Genomic DNA, 8,546 nt, shown 5'->3' with positions numbered 1-8,546 from the left:
AGTCCCACCAACTCAAATCAAACTGAAGAAAACAGGAGAAAAGGTACTCTCAACAGAAAAAAACAGCATACTTTCTCTGCCAGTTCACAGAAATAACAACAAAAGTAGAAGATAATAGAAGAAAATCAGATGAATGAGTAGACAGGGGTTTAAAAGCTGTTGTTATACCCGATGGATCATACTGTGCTTTATTTTATTTGAGGCCTAGATCTGCTATCTCAGTGATTATCTGACCACTCTCTTGCTCAGGCCTCCTCATCTTCTCTTAGCATTGATTTAGAAAACGCCCAGAGTCTGTTTACTGTGCTTACACTAAGTGTGAATGAAGGCCGCTCATAGCGGGGTGTTAAAAGGAGCACAGCTGGTGTGAACACCAGCTTCAGCCACGCTAGTCCTGCAACCAGCAGGGCTGTCACATCGCATGAGGCGAGAGAACGCTGCAAAGAACATCAAGAACCACGCCTGCGGTGCTGGTGTGCAGTAAGCCAACACATTTTCCACCGCTTAAATATCTCACGTTTAAATGTCTCCAGTTTTGAATGTGACCTTGTTGTTCCCACCCAGTTTTTTGTTGGGGCTGATCTTCAATGAACCATTGAAATTACATTATGTAAATATTTACAGTGCAGCTGGTGATTAATTAGGCGATTTTTGTTGGTCTGCGGTTAAAGCGATAGTTCAGCAAACCATCAAATTTACACAGGTTTTTTCTCTACCCAAAATGTAGTTGACCAGCCAAGACGTGTTATCTTCTTTAGTTTTGCTACAAGGCTAATGCAGTTAACAAGTCCTGGAAGCCTAAAGCCACCCGGTTAGCATTGTGTCAGCTTCCTAAATCATTGAACATCAGCTTCAAATTAAGCCTCTTGTTGTCTTCAAATTTACTTCAAATAAAATCTTTTGTCCTTGGGGTAAATTTGATTCCAGCAATTTAACCTCTCGAAAATGTCAGAGTTCTGGTGGGAGTTCTGTTTTCCTCTCCTCAAAGTGTTGTGAACTGTCGATGGTTCTCGCGCTCTTCAGTGGTTATGTTAGGTTAGGTGTGTTACAGGTGTGGTTATGTTAGGTTAGGTGTGTTACAGGTGTGGTTATGTTAGGTTAGGTGTGTTACAGGTGTGGCTATGTTAGGTTAGGTGTGTTACAGGTGTGGTTATGTTAGGTTAGGTGTGTTACAGGTGTGGTTATGTTAGGTTAGGTGTGTTACAGGTGTGGCTATGTTAGGTTAGGTGTGTTACAGGTGTGGTTAGGTTAAGTGTGTTACAGGTGTGGTTATGTTAGCCTACGTATGTTACAGGTGTGATTATGTTAGGTTAGGTGTGTTACAGGTGTGGTTATGTTAGGTTAGGTGTGTTACAGGTGTGGCTATGTTAGGTTAGGTGTGTTACAGGTGTGGTTAGGTTAAGTGTGTTACAGGTGTGGTTATGTTAGGTTAGGCGTGTTACAGGTGTGGTTATGTTAGATTAGGCGTGTTACAGGTGTGGTTATGTTAGATTAGGCGTGTTACAGGTGTGGTTATGTTAGATTAGGCGTGTTACAGGTGTGGTTATGTTAGGTTAGGCGTGTTACAGGTGTGGTTATGTTAGGTTAGGCGTGTTACAGGTGTGGTTATGTTAGGTTAGGCGTGTTACAGGTGTGGTTATGTTAGGTTAGGCGTGTTACAGGTGTGGTTATGTTAGGTTAGGCGTGTTACAGGTGTGGTTATGTTAGATTAGGTGTGTTACAGGTGTGGTTATGTTGTATTAGGCGTGTTACAGGTGTGGTTATGTTAGGTGTGTTACAGGTGTGGTTAGGTTAGGTGTGTTACAGGTGTGGTTAGGTTAGGTTAGGTGTGTTACAGGTGTGGTTATGTTAGATTAGGCGTGTTACAGGTGTGGTTATGTTAGGTGTATTACAGGTGTGGTTAGATTAGGTGTGTTACAGGTGTGGTTATGTTAGGTTAGGTGTGTTACAGGTGTGGCTATGTTAGATTAGGCGTGTTACAGGTGTGGTTATGTTAGGTGTGTTACAGGTGTGGTTATGTTAGGTTAGGTGTGTTACAGGTGTGGTTATGTTAGGTTAGGTGTGTTACAGGTGTGGCTATGTTAGGTTAGATGTGTTACAGGTGTGGCTATGTTAGGTTAGGTGTATTACAGTTGTGGTCCCATGTAAATTCAAAGCAGTATTTGTGGTCTGGTGAGGGGGACCAGTGTTACCAAATGTTCCTCCATCCTCCAGTTGCGTGCAATTACACATTTCCGCCAGAGAGGCCTCCAGATCCCTTAAAATCCAGATCCTTTTTTGCTTTTGTTGAGTCAACAAAAATTACAGTGCATAAAGGGGAAATTAGTCAAAAAAAAACATGAATGAAAACGGAGGAAAAAAGTGAAACTACTCAAATGCCGTTACAACTAACAATGACAGATTACAAGGATAAAATAGATAAACAAATAGATAAAAAAATAAATATATAGCTAGGACAAATAGATTTTAAAAAAATAAGAAATTGAGCAAAAGGGAAAAACGGGGCATTGTTAGATTAGAAGCTAACGAAGCTAAGACAGTAAAAAGCTAACGAACACGGCAGAGCTTTAATCTTCTTAAGTCTTTTATACCTACACTCTTAAAAAAAGATGGTTCTTCAAGGGTTCTTTAGTCAAGAAAATGGTTCCATAAGGAACCATGAACACTAAACGAACCCTTTGCATATTTAAGCGTTCTCTGCATCATGAAAGGGTTCCTCAGACTGATGGAGAATGTGCTGTAGATGGTTCTAACCTTTTTGAAAAGGGTTCTTAATCACCAAAAGTCTCTGAACTCTGAACTATATAGAACCCTTTTTGCTAAGAATGTATGTATATGTAAAGCACATTGAACTGCGTCGGTATACGAAAAATTCTATGTAAACTAAATTGTCTTGCCTGTGTTTCGAGCTGTAACATTTCCATGTTCACCTCTTTCAGCTGAATTGTTCGTTCATTTAATTTAAGCAGAGATGTGTAGGTTGCTTGTATAAGAAAACACTTGTTTTGCTGAAATAGACTTGCTTTTGTGGTGCTGTTGCCTTTACAAATGGACGACTGTATAGGCACAAAAAGCAGATCTGTCAGAGACGTAGCCAAAAAAGTAGGTACTAACCCTGTTAAGTGCGATTGCCCTTATGAGCTTAGCATTAGCAGACAACAGCTGACCAGAGCAACGATGAGGGATGAATACTTTTAATCAGGAATCTTTCTGTTATGATCTGTTGAACAGATTAGGAACTCCATTCAGGATGTGGGCGTTAGGAGAAGAATACACCAGCATGACCTCAGATGGTTCTCCATGAGTTCTGACAAGTCACCGGTAAGCCTCGAGAACTGACATGAATAAATTAATCAGAAGCAGAAAGATAAAAGAGCATCACCTACTCAAACGATGGAATGAGTGGACCTGGTTCATGTGTCTTTATTGGTGATGTACGTCCCAGCTGCAGCAGAAGAGCAAATTCTGGAGTGTGCAGAACCATCTTGAAGGGAAATTCCACCAATTTTTTAGAATTTTTGCATAATTTAACATGTAAACAGAGTCACTCAGAGCGGTTTGGTGTGAAACGCTCTGTTCTAGAGAAACTTACAGTCAGAATTGTTCACAGTGGTGGTGATAGGAACCAGACATCCACCTCTAAAAGCTCCCTCACAGAAAGGTTTTACATAAAAAAATTGGGTACGAATTTGCTCACTGATGTCTAAAATATTGTTTTATGATAGTTTTGAGAGAAGGACTTGACCTAATATGTATTTTTCAAGAACTATTCATGGTGGAGGGGTCCCTGCAGGGAGCTGTGAGGAAAAGTAGTTCCCAAAGAAAATGTATTTTTTAAGATAGACCACTATTTTACCATCATAAACATTATATATAGAAACTCAGAAGACTCGTGTAGGTTCACTGGTGGTTTTGGATGGTAAATAAAATGTCTATATTTGTGTTGTAGTCATGGCGACCCCTGGTTCCTATCACCACCACTGTAAAGGAGTCTATAAGTTTCTCTACAATGAACCATTTCACACCAAACCACTCTGAATGACTCAAACACTGAATTATACAGAAATTTTGAAAAAATTGGTGGAATTCCCCTTTAACCACTCAGAGGCCTATACTGACAGGGTATGTACTGGAGTTGCACATTATATCACTTATTAATGATCAAAATGATCAATTAACCAGTCACAATATGTTTTAGTGTGTGCTACGTGCATCTTGACCAGTCACAGTCTCTGTGATTGTTTTGATGAATCAAGATATTCATATAATTCAGTAAAACAGAACCATTTTCTTCACTAAAGAACCTTTGAGGAATTATCGTTTTAAGAGTGTGGGTAACCTTTTTTTAAAAGTCTGTGTAGTTCATTCATTGACCTGTGAACAGAGTGATTTAAAGTGGTTTGGTATAAAATGGTTCAGATGTCTTTTACTGAATTAAATTTCAGTTAAAATTGAATTTCAGTTAAAACCATTCCGTCTCACATGTCACATGATTAACTCACTGCTGTGTTTTTATATAGCGCATGTCCCAATCACAGTATGACGCAATATAACGGATGCCTGTACGAGTGTGTTGTCCATATCATTCAGCCTTAATGTGTTCCGCTCCACGCATGATCGTTAAGGATGAGTACGAGTCTAAAGGACTTTTGACATGTTGGTTCTTCGCCGCTTCCTGAGAACGGGCTCACACGTGGGTGGAATGTTTTCCGTGGAAGCTGCTGGTGTGTTCGGATGAGTCATGTCCTTATAAAGGGGTTCAGTCCATCAACCTGAACATGCACAGGGCACTAAAAGCCCCCAGCATGCTGGAGAACGTGCTTTGAGGCCCGTAAGTCACAGATACTGTTCCTCTTTTCATGTTTCCTTCACTTTTCTTCCCATAGGACTCACATATCTGTTACCCACTTTTGCTAATGATCTGGCTACACTTTGATTAGCGACATATGCTCACTGAGGCAGAAGGAAGCAGAGGTTGAATCTTCAAGGGGGGTTGGTTTCTGTGAGACAGTGATACGGAACCTGTGGAAACTTGCCTGTGAAACTGTAACGTCCTTGTTTTTTTGTGGATAGCGTAATATGACATTTACTACCGAAAACTAACCAGTAAAAGTGAAAATTAGTTTTTTTTTTTTGTAAGATACAGCAGATTGCCTCTACTGCTTGCTTTCGAAACATACACACTTAAAAATGATGGTTCTTTAGATTAGATTAGATTCAACTTTGTCATTATTGTGCAGAAAACAGGTACAGAGCCGATGAAATGCAGTAAATTAAGGGTTCTTTAGTAAAGAAAGTGGTTCTACATAGGACCATGAACACTGAAAGAACCCTTTGCATGACAAAAGGGCTCTTCGCATGGTGAAAGCGTTCTTCAGATGGATGGAGAATGTGCTGTAGATGGTTCTGTGAAGAACCTTTTGAAAAGGGTTCCATAAAGCACCAAAAAGGGACACTTTTTGTGCTATATAGCACATTTTCCATTAATCTGAAGAGCGCTTTCACCATGCAGAGCCCTTTAGTCATGCAAAGGGTCCTTTGAGTAGTCATGGTTCTATGTAGAACCATTTTCTTCACTAAAGAACCATTAGTGAAGTGAATTATCATTTTAAGAGTGTGGGGAACCTTTTTTTAAGGTCTGTGTGATTCGTTCATTGACATGTGAACAGAGTGATTTAAAGTGGTTTGGTATAAAATGGTTTAGATGTCTTTACAGTGGTGGTGATAGGAACCAGGGGTCACCATGACTACAACACAAATAAAGACATTTTATTTACTATCCAGAACCACCAGTGAACCTACAGGAGTCTTCTCGGTGTTTATATGGTAAAATAGTGGTAAATATATACGTCCTAAATATATACGTTTTCTTCTGGTACTGTTTTGCCTTGCACAGCTCCGCATGTATCTCTCTGCCATAAATGGATTTAAAAAATGTTTTAGACCTAAAACTACTAATAATAAACGACATCAAGCCAAGTTATCTTAACCATTCCACATTATAGGATTTTGTGAGGGAGCTTTCAGAGGCGATAACTGCTTCAGACGTCTGGTTCCTATCAACACCATTGTGAACGATCATGACTCTGGTTTCTCTACACTGAAAAAGATGGTTCTTCAAGGGTACTTTAGTAAAGAAAATGGCTCTATGTAGAACCATGAACACTCAAAGAACCCTTTGCATCTTCAAATTGATGGAGAATGTGCTGGAAAAGGTTCTATGTAGAACCTTTTTGCAAACAGTTCTATTTAGCACTAAAAAGCATTCAAGCTTGTCACCTTTTGGGTGCTAAATAGAACCTTTTTCTTTATTAAAGAACCCTTGGAGAACTTTTTAATAGTGTAGGACAGCACATTTAACACCAGGCTGACCTGATTGACTTTGTCTGCATGCAAATGATTTAATAATATTATGCAGAAATAAAAAGTTCACCTTTAAATAGACACCCCAGCCAACTTAAAACATTATCCATGTTGTAAACATGCCTACATGTCTCCTGCAGTGGTGCCTCGCTAGTCTGTAGAGCATTATTTCCTAGTTTAAATTTGCTGTTTACCATGTGCTGACATGACGAGTCCTCACGTGAGTCCTCATGGTGAGCTCAGTGGGAGAACTTAGCAAGAGCAAGGGCTGCGCTGTTTCCTCCAGGCTCCAAGCGTTACATAACGGGGATAACCCTAGTTGGCGTGCTATAAATATAACTCTCTACAGTGTGAGCCAATGTGGAATAATGTCAGAACTGTGCTATCCTCAGATTTCGTATCAAAGTGAGTAAGGATGTGAATTCAGTCTTCAATTAGATCATGTTATGTTGTACCAGTGTCCTTTTAGGACGAAGTAGCACGGCGACTCAAAGGTCAAGTGAGGTCCTATCTGTAACATGCCCAAAAAGAAAGTAATTCATAAAGGTGATCATTTCGAAACCAAATGGGCTGGACCGATATATCATTTTTCCAATATTAGTAGAAATCTGACATCAAAATTCTCATCAATTTCTGTCTTTAGGGAACAGAATGTTTGTCAGATTTGTCATATTGTTAGTAAAATGCATTTCACGTTTGATTAGATATGTAAATCCTTTGGGAATGGTAAAAATTTCAACCAGTATACCAGTTCGTCCCACTACTAACAGGAAGTACTACTAGTATAGTACTGAAGCGTTTTTTCTGTGTAGCAAAATCTGGCTTGAAGCAAAATCACTGTGTCACGAAGCCTTAAATCTCACCACAATTTGAATCTTCAGGAAACGATTCACTGCATCATGAAATCTCAAATTTTATCATGATTTGAATCTTTTGGAAACGATTCACTGCATCATGAAATCTTAAAATTCATCACTGTTTGATTCACTGCTTAATTTCACCACAATATGAATTCATTAAAAAGTGATTCACCACCTAATTTCATCACAATATGATTTGTAACAACATGACTCAGTGCTTCTATCAAATCTCAAGTTCCACTGCATCATGAAACCCAGATTTCACCACGATTTGAATCTTTAGGAAATAACCACACCATAAGCTCAAATTTCATCGCAGATCGATTCCTTACGAATTGATTCACTGCATCTTGAAATGTCAGATTTCACCATGGTGTGATTCTTTAGGGAACAGCTGCATCATAATCTCACATTTCATCACAATTTGATTGCTTAAGAAATGATTCAATGCATCATAAAGTGTTACATTTCATCACGCTTTGAATCTTTAGAAAACGATTCACTGCATCATGAAATCTCGTCTTCATCACGATCACCACAATATGATATGTTAATACATGATTCACTGCTTCTTTCAAATCTCAATTTTCACTGCTTCATGAAATCATCATGATCTCAAATTTCGTCACAGTTTGATTCCTTATGAAATGATTTACTGTGTCATTAAGTCTTAAATTTCATCACAATTTGAATCTTTAGGAAATGATTCACTGCATCATGAAATCTCAAATTTTATCACGATTTGAATCTTTAGGAAACAAATCTTTAGGATATGAATCTTTAGGAAACAATTCACTGCAGCATGAAATCTCAGATTTCACAATTCAGTTCATTAGTAAACGATTCTTTGTATCATACAATGTTAGATTTCTCCATAATGTTCTCATTCTTTAGAAAATGATTCACTGGTCCAGCCCACTACTAACAGGAAGTACTGCTAGTGTAGTACTGAAGTCGTTTTCTTCATAGAAAATTCTGTCTTATCAGAAACGTCAGGTTGTAGTCGTAGTTTAACGTGATTAGCACGTTTGGCTTTGTCACATGTACTTTGTGTGGTGCGTCTAACAGGGAACATACTGTAAGCCCTGCTTGTCGTCCTCTAGCGTCGGCTTGGCTGAGTCATGGGAAAAGAGCGCCGTGGTGCCTCCCTCTTTCAGGACACCGACTCAGCAACGCTGCCCTGTGTTCCCTTCTCCTTCCACTCGAGTGGCCGAATTAGCCTGATGCTTTGCGACAGAGTGTAGCCTTTAGGCCATTAGGTCATTCAGTGGGAAAAGCTCTCTCACTCTCTCTTTCCTACTCTCTTTCTGCCTCCCTCGCTCA

The sequence above is a fragment of the Colossoma macropomum genome, unplaced genomic scaffold, assembly GCF_904425465.1.
Source record: "Colossoma macropomum unplaced genomic scaffold, Colossoma_macropomum, whole genome shotgun sequence".
NCBI lineage: Eukaryota > Metazoa > Chordata > Actinopteri > Characiformes > Serrasalmidae > Colossoma > Colossoma macropomum.
This window is presented reverse-complemented; position numbering follows the sequence as displayed.